At 37.5% G+C, this 20,717-nt stretch overlaps 1 long non-coding RNA gene across 2 annotated transcripts; it reads left to right on the top strand.

Annotated features, from left to right (window-relative positions):
- Positions 1 to 3,087: 3,087 nt before the first annotated feature.
- On the top strand, positions 3,088 to 20,131 carry LOC107982697 (uncharacterized). Of its 2 annotated transcripts, none has more exons than XR_010004737.1 (4): positions 3,088 to 3,822; positions 6,983 to 7,048; positions 10,293 to 10,334; positions 16,946 to 20,131. It is a non-coding gene; the product is annotated as an uncharacterized LOC107982697 (long non-coding RNA). The 2 variants fall into 2 exon arrangements; XR_010004736.1 differs by having other exon boundaries at positions 11,515 to 20,131.
- The last annotated feature ends 586 nt before the right edge of the window (positions 20,132 to 20,717 follow it).

The raw sequence follows: 20,717 nt of genomic DNA, 5'->3' as shown, positions 1-20,717 counted from the left end.
CTTGGAAGAGAACATTTTCTATACAGAAAATAATGTTTCTACATAGAAATACTATGTTTCTTTGGAAAAATGCTGTGTCTGGCAAGGTGTGCGTGTGCTGTTTGCTTTGTAAAATTACCAAGTGCAAATTTTGCACAGGCTAAGAACTGCAAAGATTCTCATTAGTCCAGTATTCATGTTATCAGGGGGTTAGACAGAATAAACTGTTTTTGACAGCTTTTTTCAAATATTCCTTCAATATTTATATCAAAGATGTTTCTATCTTGTGCAAAACTGAAAGCCAAATTGTAGGCATCTTTCAAACATCTTACATCTTCTTTGACACTGCAGTGCTACAGTCAGTTCTAGAAAGTTTTCTCCTGGCCTATCACCCAAGTTACCAAGCCTCCCAGGGCAAGTTTCTTGGGATAAGGTTCATTTAGAACAGTGGTTCTCAGCCTGTGGGTTCCCGGGTGTTTTGGCCTACAACTCCCAAAAATTCCAGGCAGATTACCATCTGTTAGCATTTTTGGGAGTTGAAGGCCAAAGCATCTGGGCACCCACAGTTTGAGAACCACTGATTTAGAACAAACTGGAATTAACAGAAAGCATTGCTGGCAAACACAGAGAAGAGATTGAAAATACATTTCTGAATGAAATTCTTATGATATTGGCCATAGTAGACAATATTGGTGGTCAATCTTCACATTGGTAAACCATTAAACAATAAGATTTTTTTAAAAACCATTTGAGGTTAATAGGATACACAATAGCCTAAAAACCCCTGACACCAAAAGTCTTCATTGAAAAAAGGATAACAAACTATCTGATTTCAAACTGAAGTCAAAGGATAAATGCTTAGTCTTTAAAAAACTATAGAGCAAGCTGAGCATCATAAAGTGCAGTGAATCCATTGTAAATTTTTCTGTTACATCTGTAGTCTAAGAGCTGAACTACAGAGAACATTGACACAGTGATAATAAAAAGCAATGCAGCATAAGCCTTTGACATGTCAGATTTATGGGTTCAATTCTCTTTCATGTAAAGGGCATGTGAAGAAAAAAATGACTGAAAATGTGCAATGCTATTGACATTCTGTATCTGAAGTCCAATTGTCATGTTTTTTCTTAATCGACCTGTGTGATCATTAAAAAATGTTTCAAAAGTCATTACAAAATTGAGAGGTGCTGGCTTTTCAATTCTAGTGTTCCTAAAGTATAGTTAGTGAAAATTTTGTTACGATAACAAGAGTAACGAAATTATGTTACCTTTTCATTATAGTAATTGCACATCTCAGGAGATTCTTTCTCCCTCATTTTACAGCTATTGGGATGAAATTTGCTACAATGGTAGAACACATTTCCAACTGTTAGTCCATCAAGTTTCATCATGTTTCACTTATCCACAAATTTATGGAAAATTTTCAAAGTTTTTATAAGCAACAATTTTAAAAAGAAACTACAAGATCTATCTCCTTGAATTTTCTATACAATAACACAAGATAACAGGGGAACATTCCCCTCAACTTTCAGAAATATTCATACATCTACTGATTTTAGGGAATTTTTGAAATTTTGATAAAAACCTTTTTAAAAAAGCCACAACAGCTATATCATTTAATGTCTCTCATATATTAAACAATAGAAACCAATATTAACCAATTCTATATTTTCATAGAATCCTAAAGTTAGAGGGGACCCCCAAGGGGCATCCATTTAGAGATTTTTTTTCCAGCCCAGCAGTGATTTACTTCTTTTAGGGATTGTCTGAAGGAATCCCGGTGGCAAAGTGTGTTAAAGCACTGAGCTGCTGAACTTGCAGACCGAGAGGTCCCAGGTTCAAACCACACTGTTAGCTCCAGCTTCTGCCAACCTAGCAGTTCGAAAACATGCCAATATGAGTAAATCAATAGGTACCATTCTCGCGGGAAGGAAACGGCACTCCATGCAGTCATGCCGGCCATGTGACCTTGGAGGTATCTACAGACAACGCCGGCTCTTCGGCTTAGAAATGGAGATGAGCACCAACCCCAAGAGTCAGACATGACTGGACTTAACGTCAGGGGAAACCTTTACCTTTACCTAGGGATTGTCTACACTAGGTCAAAGACCTGGGCTGGCTTGAATATCCCAGTGATTCAGGGCAGTCTGGACAGTGGGACTGACTCCAATTCATACTGATTCTTTGTTCAGATGGATCCTGATATCATCACCCTTTCCCTACAATCATCGGAAAGTATTCAATGGATGGCTTTTCAGTTTCAAAGTCACTTTTTCATATTGAAAATCCAGATGTACTGTATGAAAAATTCTATTTTAAACATATTTTCTTATCAGTCAGCAGAGTACATTGCTTTAGATCACAGTGTTTCAAGTAAAGAAAGTTTTACCCTTTTATATCTACCATTTATTTCTGGTTTAGACTCCCCAGCCCACAATCATGCAGGTTAATCAAAGAAAATATATTTGTGGGGAAATCTTTCTTCCCCAGTGCAAGTAAATGAGTTGATCCTTTAAAATTTAGGAAAAAATACATGCAAGGATCAAATGTTAGTTCTCCCTTCCCAAGAACTCTGATTCTAAATAAACAGAATTTACAATATAACTGGGCACTGATTCCCTTTAAAACCAATGCACAATATTGTTGAAAATGTCACAACAATAATAATGGGATTGAACATACTGGAAGGTGCTGGGGAAAAGATTACTGAATATATATATATATATATATATATATATATATATATATATATGAGTCTCATTTATCCAAGCCTCGCTTATCCAAGCTTCTGGATTATCCAAGCAATTTTTGTAGTCAATGTTTTCAATATATCATGATATTTTGGTGCTAAATTCGTAAATACAGTAATTACAACATAACATTACTGCATATTGAACTACTTTTTCTGTCAAATTTGTTGTATAACATGATGTTTTGGTGCTTAATTTGTAAAATCATAACCTAATTTAATGTTTAATAGGCTTTTCCTTAATCACTCCTTATTATCCAAGATATTCGCTTATCCAAGCTTTTGCCGGCCCGTTAAGCTTGCATAAGTGAGACTCTATTGTATATATATAGATGAAGACATCATATGTTCTTTCCACACTTTTTATTGGATAATGATATCTTTAGTTGTCTTGTAGCTCACCTTTTGCTGATGAGATGTAGCAACTAGGCTTGCTCAAATAATTCGATTTCCCCGTTACCCGTTATTAATTCATTACTTTCGTTTCTTTTGAAGCAATATACGGCCTTGATTGTCCACACATCTGGATATCGCGGTTTCGAACCGCGAGAGGCCGTTTTTTGTTATGTCGTCGTTTTGTTCGTAAGGAAAAAAAGCTTTTGCAAATCACCCAAACTCCCACCATTCCTAACAGCCTCAGGCCCTTTCCTTTTGCCCCTCAGCAAAAGGGGCGTCACGGGCTCAGCCAATGGGAGGGGGCGAGGGGGAAGGAGGCCAAGGAGGAGGAGGAAGACAGAGGGGGGAAATGGCCGCCGCCGCCGCCTCGCCTCAGCTCAGGCCTGGTGTCTCTCTGTGAGGCGGGAAGGCGGCGGATGGAGCCGGGAATGGAGAGACCGAGAGAGACAGAGACACGCAGAGATGGAGGCTGGCGTGGGGCCCGGCGGTGAGGAGGAAGAGGCCCGGGATGTGAGGGGGTGTGGGCCAGGCCCGTCCTCGGCTGCTCCCGGGGAGGGAGGGAGGACTACGACTCCCAGGGGCCCAGATTCGCACCCTCCCTCCCCCCAATACAGGTCTCCATACGACGCTACATGAACTTGAATGGATACTGTGGTTGTGTTGTCGAAAGCTTTCATGGCCGGGATCACACTGTTGTGGTATGTATTCCGGGCTCTATGGCCATGTGCCAGAAGCATTCTCTCCTGATGTTTCACCCACATCTGTGGCAGACATACTCAGAGGTTTTGACGTCTGTGCGAAGCTAGGCAAGTGGGGTTTATATATCTGTGGAATGTCCAGGGTGGGAGAAAGAACTCTTGTCTGTGGGAGGCAAGTGTGAATGTTGCAATTGGTCACCTTGATTAGCATTGAATAGCCTTGCAGCTTCAAAGCCTGGCTGCTTCCTACCTGGGGGAATCCTTTGTTGGGAGGTATTAGCTGGCCCTGATTCTTTCCTGTCTGGAATTCCCATTTTCTGGGTGTTGTTCTTTTACTGTCCTGATTTTAGCTTTTCTGTAGCTAAAAATGCATATAAAATTGATTCTATAGGGAGGATAAATGATTGGATTTCAACTCCTACAGCTTAGCTTTCTCTGCCAATAATGGTACCATACCAAACTAAACCTCCCAAGATTCTGTAGCAGTGAGCCATCTTGGATATTGTAAGGGATTTATTATTATTATTATTATTATTATTATTATTATTATTATTATTATTATTATTATTAGACCTTGCTCCCAGGAAGGTGCCTTCGCTGTGGCTCCCAACTTATCTATCTACCTTTCCACATATTCTCCACATTGTGTGTATGTGTATGTATATTATATATACATGAGCCCCGATGGCGAAGTGTGTTAAAGCACTGAGCTGCTGAACTTGCAGACCGAAAGGTCCCAGGTTCAAATCCCGGGAGCAGAGTGAGTGCCCGCTGTTAGCTCCAGCTTCTGCCAACCTAGCAGCTTGAAAACATGCCAATGTGAGTAGATCAATAGGTACCGCTCTGGCGGGAAGGTAATGGCACTCCATGTAGTCATGCCGGCCACATGACCTTGGAGGTGTCTATGGACAACACTGGCTCTTGGGCTTAGAAATGGAGATGAGCACCAACCCCCAGAGTCAGACATGACTGAACTTAACGTCAAGGGATACCTTTACCTTTACCTATACACACACACACACACACACATATGCAGGGACTATATATATATATATATATATATATATATATATATATATATACATACATACACACACCCACACAGTATATATCACACACACACCAATTTAATAAAGTTTCAGCCACAAAAACAAAGTTTCTGAAGTAGAACAATGACTTTCACAGTAAAGACAACCCAATTTAACAGGAAATAAGACTTTCAAAGCAGGAACAGATTTCTGCAATTATTAAAAAATGGTTTATTATAAAAGCTATAAAAATTCACCAAAAATCAGAGGATAAGGGAAACGTTCCAAATTTTGGTGAGCTATCAGTGTTAAATGTGTTCTACCACTGTACCAAGTTTGAAGAAGATCACTCAAAAAATGAGGGCGGGAGAGTCCTGTAAAATCTCCCCTCGTGCTGTTTTTTTTTTTGCCACTGCGCATGCGCGTCCGCCATTAACAAATTAATTTAGAATATAACGAATTTTCGTTAATTTCGAATTTTTTGGGGGGCAAAATTTGGAAATGACATCAGAAACGAAACGCTGGCACCCCCTACTTTTGAAACGAGTTTAGAATCAATTTTTTCATGGATCGCTCAAGCCTAGTAGCAACATGTAAAATAGTGGAGGTTAACAAAATTCTACATCCTGATATCTGTTACAACCAGTTACATTCCATTATTTCATAGATGACAACTGAAATGCACAAGCAACTGAAAATAAGGCTTTTACTGCCAATGCACACACTTTTTTTTTATTGTGTCAGAAATGAATGTCACTTCTGGTGTGAGATAATTGGTCTGAGTTTATAGGGAAGGGTAAGATTCTGTTCCTTCCTCTCTTCCCACTGCAAAGATCAATGTGTGTAAACTCCTTTTGTACTTTGAAGTCAGTTTGTAGCAATCTAGGTAAGCTGAGGCAAAGCTGAATGTTGGGGGGCGAGGGGAGAAAAAAATGGAACATTGCAAAAGCATCTGGAAAATAGGAAAAGACGGAGGATTAATCAGATCTGCCCCTGCCAAATCCAAAACATCAAGCATCAATCATTCTGACAGCTATCACAGCCACCAAGAATCTCCTATGTGACTCATAAAAATGCCAATATCTAATGATAATGGTGAATGAGCTGCTGAAGGTTGGCACATGCAGACGTCTCCCACCAGTCAGCTACAATGTGTTGAGGAGTTGCAGCAAGATCCCACAAGGCTTCTTGCTTATACTTATCTCACTGCCATTCACTGGCAGAAGGGGTAAGGTGCATAACACATCAGCACCCTGCATGCCAGCACCATCAACTCTTTGCTGGATATAACTGCATGGATGTTAAGGTGGGTTTTGCAAGTAATATAAGGAGACCCAGCATTTGTGCCTATGTGTGCAATGCAAAGTGCAAAACACATTTCTGCTACCTCTAGCTAGAGAAAGAATTTTATAATCATGTGAGTATACCTGGTAAAAATTAAGAAATATAAGCATGCCTTTCTCTGTTTTCAAGTCCACATTTGTCCATATTATATCCTTTATTATTTTTGCATACAGCTGACCCATTTTCCTTTGGCAGGCTCCTAAAAGTCATTCACTAAATAAAAAGCGATTGGTTAAATTTAGAAGCCACCAATTTATGCAACAGTCTGTCACTTTTGAAGAGGCTTAATTGGACAGATTTATATTGTCATGCACGTTCCATTTGCTTTAAGTGCTTGCTGAACAATTTAGACAATCAAAATCTGTTTTATGTTTGTAATGCACATTGAAATGTTGGTAATATATGTTGTATATATTTTATAGGCATGACATTTTGCCCCAAGAAAGAGTTCATTACTTGAAATGGAATTACTTCAAACATGATTTAAAAAAACAAAAACAAAATTGCTGCTTTCCTACATTTCTATTCTTTTTCTTGGAAAAAAAAACTTCTTTCATCTTCTCTTGCTAAGTCTTTCCAAACCCTTTTAAAAACAGCAGTATTTTATATAGATTAATTGCTCCAATAAATGTCTTGAACATCAAGAACAAAAGATGCAACTAGTGCATCATTAGTGAAACATTTTGTGGGAACTGTCTTAAAATATGATGAATTAGAGTAAGTGATCGGGAATTATTATGTTCAGGGAGAAAAATCTAATTTTATATAACTTTATTTTGTTTTAACAGTACTTTATATCATCTTTCTGGAAAATCATCCTCAAACTGGTTTAAGGATAAAGGTAAAAGGAAATGGTAAAGTATAATATTTACATATCATAATTAAATATGAAATAAAAAGCGACAATATGTTTTGCTGGATGAAACATTAAAAACCTTAGGTATCCAGATGATATCACTCTGATGGCTGAAAGTGAGGAGGAGCTGAAGAGCCTTATCACCAAGGTGAATGAAGAAAGTGCAAAAACTGAGTTGCAGTTAAACAGCAAGAAAACCAAGATTATGGCAACCAGACTGATTGATAACTGACAAATACAGGAAGAAAACATGGAGGCAGTGACAGACTTTATATTTCTAGGCGCGAAGATCTCTGCAGATGCAGACTACAGCCAGGAAATCAGAAGATGTTTACTTCTTGGGAGGAGAGCAATGGCCAACCTCAATAAAATAGTGAAGAGCAGAGACATCACACTGGCAACAAAGGTCCGCATAGTTAAAGCAATGATATTCCCCATAGTAACCTATGGATGTGAGAGCTGGACCATAAGGAAGGCTGAGCGAAGGAAGATAGACGCTTTTGAACTCTGGTGCTGGAGGAAAATCCTGAGAGTGCCTTGGAGCGCAAGAAGATCCAACCAGTCCATCCTCCAGGAAATAATGCCCGGCTGCTCACTGGAGGGAAGGGTATTAGAGGCAAAGATGAAGTATTTTGGCCACATCATGAGGAGACAGGAAAGCTTGGAAAAGATCATGATGCTGGAGATAATGGAAGGAAAAAGGAAGAGAGGCCGACCAAGGGCAAGATGATGGATGGTATCCTTGAAGTGACTGGCTTGACCTTAAAGGAACTGGGGGCGGTGACAGCCGACAGGGAGCTCTGGTGTGGACTGGTCCATGAGGTCACAAAGAGTTGGAGACGACTGAGTGAATGAACACACACACATATAAAGCAACAAAAACAATGAAGCAGCAGAAAGAGAAAACTCCCAAGCTTTATCTTCTGAAATTTCAATTTTTGAAAAAAATTGAAAAATCAGACAAGAAAAAATCCCAATTTTATCATAAAACTAGGAATTTTATAATCTTTGATAGAGATTTTCAATCAAATGTGAGAATGAATTTGATAGCATATGCTTTCTTGTACTACCAGTAAATTTACATTTTCAGATGGACGTATCTATGAAAGCCTATGAAAGTATGTGACCAACTTCATACTCCGAGGCTTGATCTACACTGCCCTATTTCCCAGGATCTGATCCCAGATTATCTGTTTTGAACTGGATTATATGAGTCTATACTGCCATATAATCTGGAAAAGCAGATAATCTGGGATCATATCCTAGGATATAAAGCAGTCTAGCTCCGATCTCTAAAGTACGACAAGATCCCTTTGCATACTGCAGACTAAAATAGCAATGTTTTTGAATTCCTATTAAAAGATAATCTAGCTGACCTCTTGTGATAATATCTGCCAATAATCTCCTAAAGGTTTCTTTCCAAATGCCACCTTCCAATAAGGTGAGGTGAACAATGACTCTTCAGTGAAAATACCTTTTTCAAAGAAGCTCATTTGATACCTTTGTTGTGGTTTTTGTTGTGCCCAATGAATATTTTTAGCATTCCTTATAGACATAATCCATCACTGAACTCTTAAGGAAGGAAACAACAACTAATTTCAGCATTTTTCTCCTAGTTGTAAGAGATGAATTACACAATTGTTGCAGTCTATTTTTGATCAGGACTAATTTGTTACAAAGATCTCACAAAATGTTGTTTTACACAGAAAACTGCATTTTATAGTAAGTGAAACAGTTGCTCCTAGAGAGAAATATGTGCAGAAAGCTGTTTCCTTCACAAAAACTGTGGTTTCCTGTGCAAATCACCCCATGTGAATTTTGTATAGAATAAGTTCCCATTTTCTAAAGAGAAAACATCATTTTATGTATGGAATTATGATTTCCTGTGCAGAAAAAGCTGTTTTTGTAAGCAAAAACAGCAACATGCAAAGTTTGTGCAAGATTAGTTTTGAACTGCAAAGATTCCTACCAGTCCAGGATTCTTCATCAATATCTCAAAAACATTTTCTTTTTTTCCATTTTTTTTATTTTTATTTTTATTTTATTTTATTTTTAAACATTTTTATTGGGTTTTACATTCATAATTCATAATTCATAACAATACTGCTTCCCTTTTTTCCAATATTTTTTCCCTCCCTACCACCCACACCCTCCCTCCTCAACCACAGTATGTTTATATTAATCTTGCAGATCCAGCCACAGGTAAAGTCTTTGTATTTTTTCTTTAATGTAATCGTTGGCTCCTCCATTTTTCACCCAGTTGAAGTAGTCTTTCCATCTGTTTGTAATGTCCTTTTGTTTATTCATTCTTGTTACTTGGTTAGTCATAATTCCTGTAATATCTAACAACACTTGATCATACAAATAATCATTCCAATTATTTAACGTCCATTTCGATTTGTCTCTCCATCCTCTAGCAATCACAGCATGTGCTGCTCTTATTGTTACTTTCAATAACTCTTGGCACTCAGTTTTTATACTTGGATGATCCAGCACTCCCCAAAGTAACAAATCATTATTAATTTGTATTGTTATCTGTAATAAGTCCTGGATTTTCCCTTGTATCATTAGCCAAAAATTTTTTAATTCAGAACACTCCCACCACATATGTGAATAAGTGCCCTTTTCTTTATTACAATGCCAGCACTTTGAATTCTTCCCTTTTATCATATAAGACAGTTGTTCCGGAGTTCTATACCATCTTAATACCATCTTTTTTTCTAATTCATTATATTTTTCTGTTTTTATTTTATTTATGTTCCTAATTATTTCGTCTTTTTTTCCAATCATTTTTATTGGAGATTTGCAGGCAACCTTTTTCCGATTACATCTGTTTTCAAGCATTACTTTTCCTAGTACAATAAAAGTAGATGAACAATGCATCTTAGAGAAAGTGAGAAAGTGAGGTAGAAAATAACTGAGAAAAGAAGGAAGAGATAGAGATGAGAGAAAGAGAGAAAACATTTTCAACTAGGAGAAAATTGCTGGTTTATCCTAGTTTTATAATACACTGTTTTAGCTTAGTGTTATTAATAGAATGTAGATATTTTCTAATCAAGTGGACATAGATAAGGAAATTAAGGTTAAAGTACAGACCAAAAGTGTTTTATTTAGAAAGTTTTACAATTAGAAGAAACCAAGGATATACTCACCCATCAATCTTGCTTCACAAATTATTACATATGGAACTTAGGCAAATAGACCTGGTTAGGATTACATCTTCTATTTTCTTGTGATTGCAGCATAGAGACTGAGCAACTCAGAAATGAAGAAAAAGATGGTAGGTATGTATCTCTTAATGAAGAAGGGCTGCTCTTCATTTATTGTTGTTGTTGTTGTTGTTGTTATTTGTGGCATTTGTGGTTACTTAATTACTTCTTTCTCTAGTTTACATTCCTCACTTTTTCAGGCCCAGTTCAATTTTATGAACTTTCTCGGGTTTTTTTTTTAATCAAACCATGTTTTATTTCAATGTGATTTTATTATGTTTATTAACCTATTTTTATATTGATGTGTTCTATTACTATGTCTGTAACCACTTGGGCTTGGCCCCATGTAAGCCACCCTGAGTCCCTTGGGGGAGATGGAGGCGGGGTATAAAAATAAAGTTGTTGTTGTTGTTGTTGTTATTATTATTATTATTATTATTATTATTATTATTATTATTAATAGTAGTAGTATTATTTATATACTGCCCTTCTCAACCCCCGAAGGGGACTCAGGGCAGTTCACAGTGTTGGCAGCAATTCAATGCCCTTGATAAAAAACAGTATAAAACATCAAAATTACCCATCCCCTGATAAAACATTAAACATTATTAAACACAACACATAAAATAACATCATATGTATGTGTGTAGAGCAGGGAGAACCTTAATTCTGGATCATCTACTCATTGCACTGCTTGCTCTCTATGCAATGGAGAAGGCTGACTTCCCTTTAATGCATCTTGTGTTTCTTTTGCAAATGAACTAAACTTGTGCAAGTGTCAAATCACAGTATAGCAGAAACATTTTTAGCTGTGGATAGGGTATTGTATTGGGACTTAGAAGATCTGGAGTTGAAAGCCCCACTGAGCTATACAACTTACTAACTTTAAACCAATTACTCTGTGTCAGCCTGATGTGCTTCAGAGTTGCTGTGAAGATAAAGTGAAACTTTTTAGACCACCTTTAACTATTTGGTGGCAAGATAGACTTATAAATCTCTCCCCCTCCCAAAAAAATTAGACTAATCAGTTATGATAATTTAGTCTTTATTTATGATAATTTAGTGCTTTCATAATAAACATATAAATATCCTTGCAGCATGATCAGTTCCTCTGCTCTATCTAATATGTGACAATATAGATGCATTTATCACATAGATATTCACATTTAAAAGCACTCTTTGGCCATTAAAACAAAGGGAATAAGAAAAAGAAAAATGGGTACAACTTTGCTTGACCACCTATTCTATTTTATAGATGACAATCTTCTACTGTTTAAAGAGCTGTCCATTTCAAGATCCCTTTAAAGTATAACAAAAATACAGGACACTTTGGATGCATCCACACTGGATAGCTACAGTGATTTAATACCATTTCAATTGCCTCACCTCCATCCTGTGGAATCCTGGGACCTGCAGTTTGCAAAGATATTTTGAATTCTATAATGCAGTTCCTGTTGCACCCCTAGGCTGTGTAGGCACCTCAAAACCACACTGAAGCCCCAGAATATAGCAAGCAAGCTGTTTATTGAAGATTATATGCAAGCAATAGCAAAATCAAAGTTCAAAGTCAATAAAATGGGTTTGAGTCCAAAAGAACAAAGTACTTGAAAATATTGAAGCAAGAGTCTATAAAAGTCACTCAAAGAACATAGTCCAAACTGGATATCAAAGTAAGTCCCAAGAAAGGTACCAAGAATAATCCAAACAAGATATCAAGGATTAATTCCAAGGCATGAGTCAAACTGGAAACACAGGAAACAAGACTAGGATCAAACTCCAAGGTAGTCCAAGGTACAAAGTCAATGCTGGAACACAAGGCAAGGGTCTTGGCTAGAAGAGAATTTTTTTTTTCATGTCAGGAGCGACTTGAAAAACTGGAAGTCACTTCTGGAGTGAGAGAATTAGCTGTCTGCAAAGACGTTGCCCAGGGGATGCCCGGATGTTTTGTTGTTTTACCATCCTTGTGGGAGGCTTCTCTCATGTCCCTGCATGGAGCTGGAGCTGATAGAGGGAGCTCATCCAAGTTCTCCCCAGGTGGGATTCGAACCTGGCAGCTTGCAGATCAGCAGCTCAACCTTCAAGTCACAAGGCTTTAACCCACTACTCCACCGGGGACTCCATAGAATAGAAATACAAACAGCAAAGTCACTGGAACATTCAACTGGATTCACAGGCAGAAGCGAGGCTGGAACTTGAGGCAAGATACAAGGCTGCACAGGAACATGGAGCAAAGATCTTTATCTCTTGGATTAGCAATGTTACTACTTCTGATTGTGGCAGAGAAAACAACCCTTTTAAAGAGAAATTCAAGGTCCCTGGCCATGAGAAGGTTGTTCATTAGTTCGCTTCAAAAGCAAAAGTCTGCTCCTTCAGACATACTCCTTTCCTTTCCATTGCTGAGTTATCGCCCTCCCCCTGTCAAGCTCATTATCCTTCTCCACTTTACCAGCTCCTACATCCAAACTAGAATGTCCATCTGGAACCTGGAGATCTGACCTTGACTGCTGTGAGGGATGTGATTCAAACTGCCTGCTTGCAACCATTCTGTCTCTGGTCCCAGAATCCACTGGGACAAACTCTGGCTGCATCTCAGGCCCAAACCCAGAGTCCTCTGACAAGGCAGGTGTAGGTACAATCACCGGCTGAATGGGGCCAAACTCAGGCTCACCTGACAGCTCAGATGGAGGCTAAGCTACAACAGTTCCTGGAATAACAACATCAGTGTTGGACAACTTTGGCAGAAAATTCTAAGGACCTCACAAAACTACTAATATGAGGATTCAATAGGATAAAGTAATTGAAGTTAAGTAGAATCAACATACTAGAACCATGTAGTGTGGGTGTTTCCCTGATCAACATCTTCTCTTTTGCTATGGTTAGTTGAATTTCTCCTTGAATTATAATAAGTATATCCAAATTTGCACCTGTACTGTCATCTTCCATTTTTCTTCTTTTGGTATGGGAGGAAGAGATATGCAACTGACAATCTTAACACAAATGTGTTCAACAGAGATTTAAGTTACTTTGTGCAAAGAAAGCAGGCTGTTTGGTGTTTATAAACCTGATCCTGGCCCATAACTATTTTCATGTTACAGATGTAATTTTTTAAAAGGTTAAGCCATAACACAAGTAGTAGGATGAGTTTCATGAAAATTTGGAGATGCTAGTGGCAGGAGGATTATATTGATGATACCAGTGGGTAAGATTACATCAGTGTAATAATAATAGTAACATTTCTTACTCACATTAAGTAAAATAGTCATATTAAAATGCATTTCTATGATATACATTTCTACAAAATACATTTATTAAAATACACAGAACAAATATTAAAATACAATAAACACAAAACATGGGTTTAAAATTCATAGTAAAAATTGACTAAGTAGGCCCAAAAACTGCTTGAACTATGTGTTGTTCATCCTTTTTCTGTTACACCTGAACATCTTTGGGACAATAAGAGTTCTTTGAAGAAGTGAGAACTGTGCATTTTAAGCTTTCAATCTAAACCGGGTTATCCTACTGCTTCCTCTGGAACTGAAAATGCTAACAAAGGGCAAGGAAGACTAAAAATCAAGGCTAAGTTTTGGAATGAAACAGTCCATAACAGAGTTTCTCTAATCTGCCATTTTTGATAGACTGTTTTTGAATATTAGAATTTACATGCTTCACAAGTAAGAGGTCTTGGTTTAGTCTGTGGAATCTCTAGGGGAAAGGAAATCCATGTGTTGCAGCCAGTCAGTGTACAAGGAGCTAAGTGAGCAAATGAGGCAATTGTTATAAGGAAAGTGCACATCAGCTCATGCATACACACAGTTAAGATGGAAGTCCAGATAAAAACATCTTCCAAGTGCAATGTACATATTTTGTTTGTGTTCAAACATGCAACACAATTTCATTAACTGTGCTGTACAGATGCGGCAATCCTTATCCTATGCATTCCACAGTGGATTGCATTTATAATAACTATATAAATAACTGGAGCTGGGGAGCTCTATTTGACTTCTATAGGTTGCACCACTATTGAATTTGTTTCTGGAAAATATAGCTACTAAAATCCATTGTCACAGGGTGTGCTTACACTGTAGAATTAATGCAGTTTGACATCAATTTAATTGTAATGGCTCAGTGCTATGGAATCCTGTCTGAGGCACCAGCACTATTTGGCAAAGAAGACTAAAGATCTTGTAAAACTACAAATCCAATGATTCGTAGCACTGAGGGATAGACGTTAAATTGGTGTCGAACTATATTAATTCTACAGTGTAAATACAGACACAAGTTTCTATTTTATTTGCTGTAATTCAGAACTGGAAATTTCAAAGTATGTCTGTGTATAGTATTGTTATCATTTCTGGCAATGTAATTTTGGGTGTATTACTGCCACCAATTTTGACAATGTCATTTTGTTTTCAGCTGTAGCAGTGTCACTATTCCCACTGTTGTTTCAGCAGTGACAAATAGGCCCTGACATATAACCTCAATGGTAATATTAATGTTCAATGGGTTGCCAGGAATGGGACAAATATTCTAAAATATCTGGAAAAATGACTAGAAATTCTTGCAAGGAGAATCCAGGACCAAGTTTCTTTGTAGTTTCAGGTTTATTTTGTATCAAATTTACTCTTAGACAGAGAAAGGCAGCTTTACTTGGTTTAAAGTTTCTATTTTGTGATTGCTTCTGTAGAGCCTCTTGGCAATGGCAATGTTTTTTCACCCTGTGCAAATAAAATGCATGACAATTTTCTAAAATATCCCATTGAACATTCATAACGGAGAGTGTTCCTCCAAGCATTTTCAGTTTATCATCTAATTTTTGTAACTCGTAGCGCCTAAGTGTCCAATTCAACATCAAATTCCTTCTCTGTGAATTTAATAGCACTTAGTAAGGCACTTATGGAAATTTCACAGGTAGAACCAATTTCTGTCATATTCCCCAGGGTAGAAATTACATGAAGTGGAATAGAATATGAAGCCATGGAGTGATAACTCCCTAGAGATACGTCCTGTCTATCTTCAGTGTATTAGCAATCATGCTCACCTGAGCTTTGCATATATATATATATATATATATATATATATATATATATATATATATGATTGGGTGGCCATTTGCTTACCAGCGAAAAGATGGGTACAATTCGCTCTGTGAAATCCAAATCAGAGGAATCAGACCTTCAAAGGCTTCTGGCTTCAGTTGACGGCTCCTTCCCAAATTTGGGCTGCTAGTAGCAGATGTAACTGATGAGGAATTGGAGAAACTAGGTCCCCATATCAGACACAATCAGAGGACACCAAGGAGACACCCCCATACCTTGCAGAATTTTAAAGAGAATGGAAAAACCATCAAAGGAGGCTTGCAGTCTGAAATAAAAGAATGCTGACCAAAGAGCCACTAGGTGTTACAAGGTATAAATTGCCCAATAGCCTGCTGGAAATTCTTATATCTCACAAATATTTGTTCTACAAGGCTTTCTGTGCTCTTTATGTTCATGAATTTATTTTGAATATCCTATTTTACTTAGTTGTGATGATTGCTCTTGTAATAGATTCAGAAAAGGCTGAGACTTACAACTGTGCCTCCCTTCAACTTTGGTGCACACCCTTAGTTATTCGTGTATGACCTTGAGTAGCCTGATTTACTTCTAACACCTCCACTATATCCTGCCTCCTCTGGCTATTGTCAACTCTGACTGGCAACAGCTGTCTCTAGGGATCTGGGCTAGAAAATGTTCCTAGTTTCACCTGAAAATCCTGCATATTCTCCAAGTGCTAATTTGGTCCAGCCTGCTTAGCCTCCAAAGTCAAATGAGATGAAGCGTGTTCAAGGTGATGTTATCATATCTCTGCTATAGCAAGGGTTTTCAAATCCCTGCTATAAAATCCTCCAATATCCTTTTTTTTAGCAACATGGTATCATTTCATGAATGTACAGTACAAGCAATATTATCCCACAGTTGACAAATTAGATACACAGGGTTCCTATTATGGAAACATATAATTAATTCTCTTTATGGATAAATAAGGTTCACTGGTAATTTTTCTAGATAGGAAGATAGGTTGGATGATTCAGACAATGGTGATGCATAAGAATAAACATTATGCAGATGGAATATACAGGTGAGCTAGACTCAGATAAAATGGTGCAGTAGAAATTCTCAAAATTCAAGTCAACTTTGTAAAACTCTGTTTAGGGAGATGAACTAAAAGCCTATTTTGATGACAAGCAATATAGGCAGTACAAAAATAATGTGCTAGTTAGTACTGAAACACACACGTACACAACTTTTTCAGGAGCAGCACATTAATCTCATTCATTCATACAGGATGGAACTTGTTATTAATGCTCCATAGATTGTATGCAATTTTGCAAGACGTTGCTTATAACAACAGATTCCATGAACACTTCTATAAAATGGAGAGGTGGAAACTAAGGGCACTCATGGAGAATACAGTAGTTTTGCATGCAGCACAGAATCTGTATTCTTCATAACATTTTGTTCATGTAGAACAATAAAATGTTTCAGATCTGAGGGTGTCTTATGTTTGTTGTCATTTATAAGGGAAATGCACAAGTCACACAATTAAACAAACAATAATGATTTCTATATGTCTGCAAGTGGAATTCTGTAAAAAAGAATGGATTATTTTGTCAACTCACATTCTATTCTTGTTTTGCACTTCAGGTGGGGCGGGGTTGCAGAGTTAAAATGTTTCATCACACCATAGCCTTAATGCGTTGAAAGTTTCCTGACAAGTGATCAAAGCCAACGTGAGCATAAATGCTTTGCAGATAAAGCTGGTAAAGGCTGATGATGATGTGCTTGTATTGAAGATGGGAGAAGAACTGACACACTAGTTTGTAACAAGAATAACTTTGACAACTGCTGCATCCATGGAAACAAGAGTCCAGGTCTCATGAAAAGCCAAAGAATAAAACTCTCAGTAAATGTTGTATATGTTGTGAGTGTATTCAAAATCCAGACTGAAGTGATCCTCTACAATATCAACATTGCCATCTCCTTTTTATAAAGAACATCTTCTGGTATTAGCAAGATATATGTAAGGAGGGGAAGGGCTGTTATCAGAAATTTACTAATTTATTCCAATTACAGTTTGCAAAGGAACACACTGTTCAACAGAAGAGCTGTATTATTCCTACCCCCATGTTCACCTTATAAACCTACTCTTAAAAAGGATAGCCTTCTAAACAAACATGAAGCTTGCTCAGTACTGCCCTGAACAGACATCTGTCACTTAACAGATGTCACCCTAATAACTCATCCATACAACTCCACTCTCCAGTAAACAAGAACAATAGATCTGATTTGATGGATTTACTGAGTGGAGTCTGGGTAAAAGATTCTCGATTGCCTAAGCTCTGGCTGCTCTGCATAATCACTGCTTAGTTTACAGCATGATTTCCCATAATAGGCTTCCCCTCAAAGGGCTTGCATGTTCGTTCGTTTCTCTCTCTCTCTCTCTCTCTCTCTCTCTCTCTCTCACACACACACACACACACACACACACACAATTTTACTAAAGTAACCATTTGCTCCACTTCCCACCCTCCCTCTTGAACATCTGTTAGGGAAAATCATGTTCTTCTCCCTTCTATATTTCTATAAGCCCCTTTTGTGTTTGTGGATGTTTGGGATCATAAGGATGAAACTGCAGCTCCTAAATGGATACCTATTTCTGTTAAATTGTATTTATTTAGAACTTTCATTTTGAGCCATAAACACAATGAACATGCCTGATTTGATCCTAAATCCTTTCCCATCTCATCTGTGATCCTCAGCCAAGTCCTATTGAACTGTCTGGCTGTGTCTTTGGATGTGAGTAGGGTGAAGCCCTAGGTCACTAGTTTTTATGGGTGACTACTTGTCTCAGCTATAGTGGGATTAGAGCCTTAAATTCTGTTATCAAATTTCAACACAATCCCCATGCAGCTGTTTTTAGTGGGGCTTATTCCCTAAGTGAGCTTGATAATAACCGATGCCTCAAACAATAGTTATGCAGTTGTTAATTGCCATCGCATGAGCTTTGGCTTGTGGTGACCTTATTAATGGAAGACCTCCAAAAGACTTTAAATGGTCCTGGTAACAGCCCTTGCAAACCCGGGGCTTCCTTGTCTGAATCTTTCCACCTGTAATATGGTCTTCCTCTTTTCCTATTGCCTTTGACCGTAATAAGCATTATTGTCTTTTCTAATGCCATGTTATATCACTAAGAAACAATAGATGTTGTTCATCCATGACACTTAGTGTTTTAGTTTTTAAAAGAATAGCCAGAATATTTACCCCTATTGTTTTGAGGGGAAAAAACACACAATCAGCACTGCTGATTTCCAACCTTTTATTTTAATTTAGCCCAGCAGCGGTCACAGAAGGGAGGGGCTGATGGGTTCATTGATGACTTAGAGTCAGATGGGATTGTGGGTTTTCCTGGGATTCATTCTCATACAGGCCCTAGGATTCATCCTCATGCAGAGCCAGAAAGTGAAACTGCTTTAGACAGAGAGACAGGAACAGATGGGCCTGAGGATGTAAATGCCTTTGAACCTCAATGCCAGTCATGGAAGAGGGAATCATCCTCTCCAGATAAGGAGTCTAGTGAAGATGAATTGATGAGAATTTCTCATGTGAACATACCTGGTGATGTTGGCTTAAGCCAGAAGCTCACCTGTAAATTCAAGTAGATAGCCAGCTTCGTAGGTCAACATGCCTTTGTGAGAGACAAACATTCCAGGGTAGATGTAATGCTTTCATGAATGTTTATTAGGACCTGATGGGCACTCTGCTCTTCAGTTCAGGCAATGTGGCTTTCAAGTTACAACCAGGCCTGGGATCTCTAGTTCTTGTTTTGGTTTTGGGATTCAAGTATTCTGGGACTTTTTTGATGTTCATGTTATGTATCCTTGTTCACGTTTTGCTTATGGACTTCAGTTGCTTTTGGATTTTGGGACTATTTTGGAACCTGGTCATTGCCCCATTGATGGAGCATATTGTAACTGGATTTTAATTTTTGTGGTTGTTTTGAATTGTATGTTCCTGTTTTATGTTTATTATTTTTACTATGCTTAATTTGTTGTATGATTTCTTTTTCGGCAACTGAATGTTTTGCTATGTTGGAAATGAATTTTGAAATAATCAATTCTATGCTAGAGTGAGACCCGGAAGCTCTTGCAAAGTTCAGGCTGTCAAGTTGCATTGCAGTAGCTCAGAGAACGTAGAATGAACTGGCTTAAAGATTGAAAAGGTTACTTTGGGGACCACAATATCTATGTTGTCTGCAGGATTCTGAAAGGTGCAAAAAAGAAGTCTAAAAAGTAATTACCAAACTCTAGACTGGTTTAGTTAACTTTACCAAGAGGCTTCTGGTTTTAGATCCTGGAAAATATAATATATCATTGAGTTAAAAGCACATATCATATCATTTGATAACTGTTTGAGAAATGACTTTTGAGAAACAGTATTCAAAGCTCTTGACAATTTGAACATCAGTTTAAATGAATTGTTCACAATCGCTGCTATATTTTCATTTCAGTCCTTTCTTTACTTCTTTGTTGAAGATATGCGTATTTTCATGTACAGATAATGTAATTCCTGCTTTAATGCAATAGCAATCAGATTGTTCACTTTATTTACTGCTACTTACCAAGCAATTGTTCTGGCATTCAATAAGCTGTATATGTGCAAATGTATTTGTGTAGAACACGCTTCATTCTGTTCTGATAGCTTTCTGATAGCTCAATGTACTCGAACCTTTTTCACACAAAAAGTAATAATATTGTACATAAAATTACTGTCAGCTTATGTACATAAGGTATATATGAAATAAATGAATATCATATTTAGATTTGGACACAATCTCTAAGATGTCTCATCATGTATGTATACAAATATGAGTACTGGAAAATATCTGAAATCTAAAACACTTCTGGTCCTATGCATTTCAAATAAGCGATACTCAACCTATATTGAGAGGAAGGGAGATAATAACAGACAGAAAAGTATAGACTATTGTATAAAGGAATTTCTGTGACAAAATGTACTATTAAATCTACCATGATCTTCATAGTTTTTACAAAAGTCTGGGTTCCTCCGTTTATGTTTGTTTGTCTATCTAGCTATCAAAGCAACACTCCAGCCTTCTTTATAGGGAGCATTGGATAGTGGCTTGAGTGTTGAATGCAGACTCATGTGGCCCATGGTTTGAATCATTGTTTAGCTATGGGTCACATTGGCAAGTCACAATCTCACAGCCTCAGATGAAGTCAATGACAACCCATCCTCTGAATAAACCTTGCAACAACCCCTCCCCCCCAATGATAGATTAATCATTTACTTGCCATAAATCAGAAATGTCCTGAAAGTGCATTGCAACTTTCTCAGCTCAGATGGCAAACAAACTTACATAAAAGCACACATTACAATCCTAAAATTACCATTCTAA

Source organism: Anolis carolinensis, chromosome 3 (genome assembly GCF_035594765.1).
Source record: "Anolis carolinensis isolate JA03-04 chromosome 3, rAnoCar3.1.pri, whole genome shotgun sequence".
NCBI lineage: Eukaryota > Metazoa > Chordata > Lepidosauria > Squamata > Dactyloidae > Anolis > Anolis carolinensis.
Note: the sequence above shows the minus strand (reverse complement) of the source record. Positions and strands in the feature narration are given on the sequence as shown.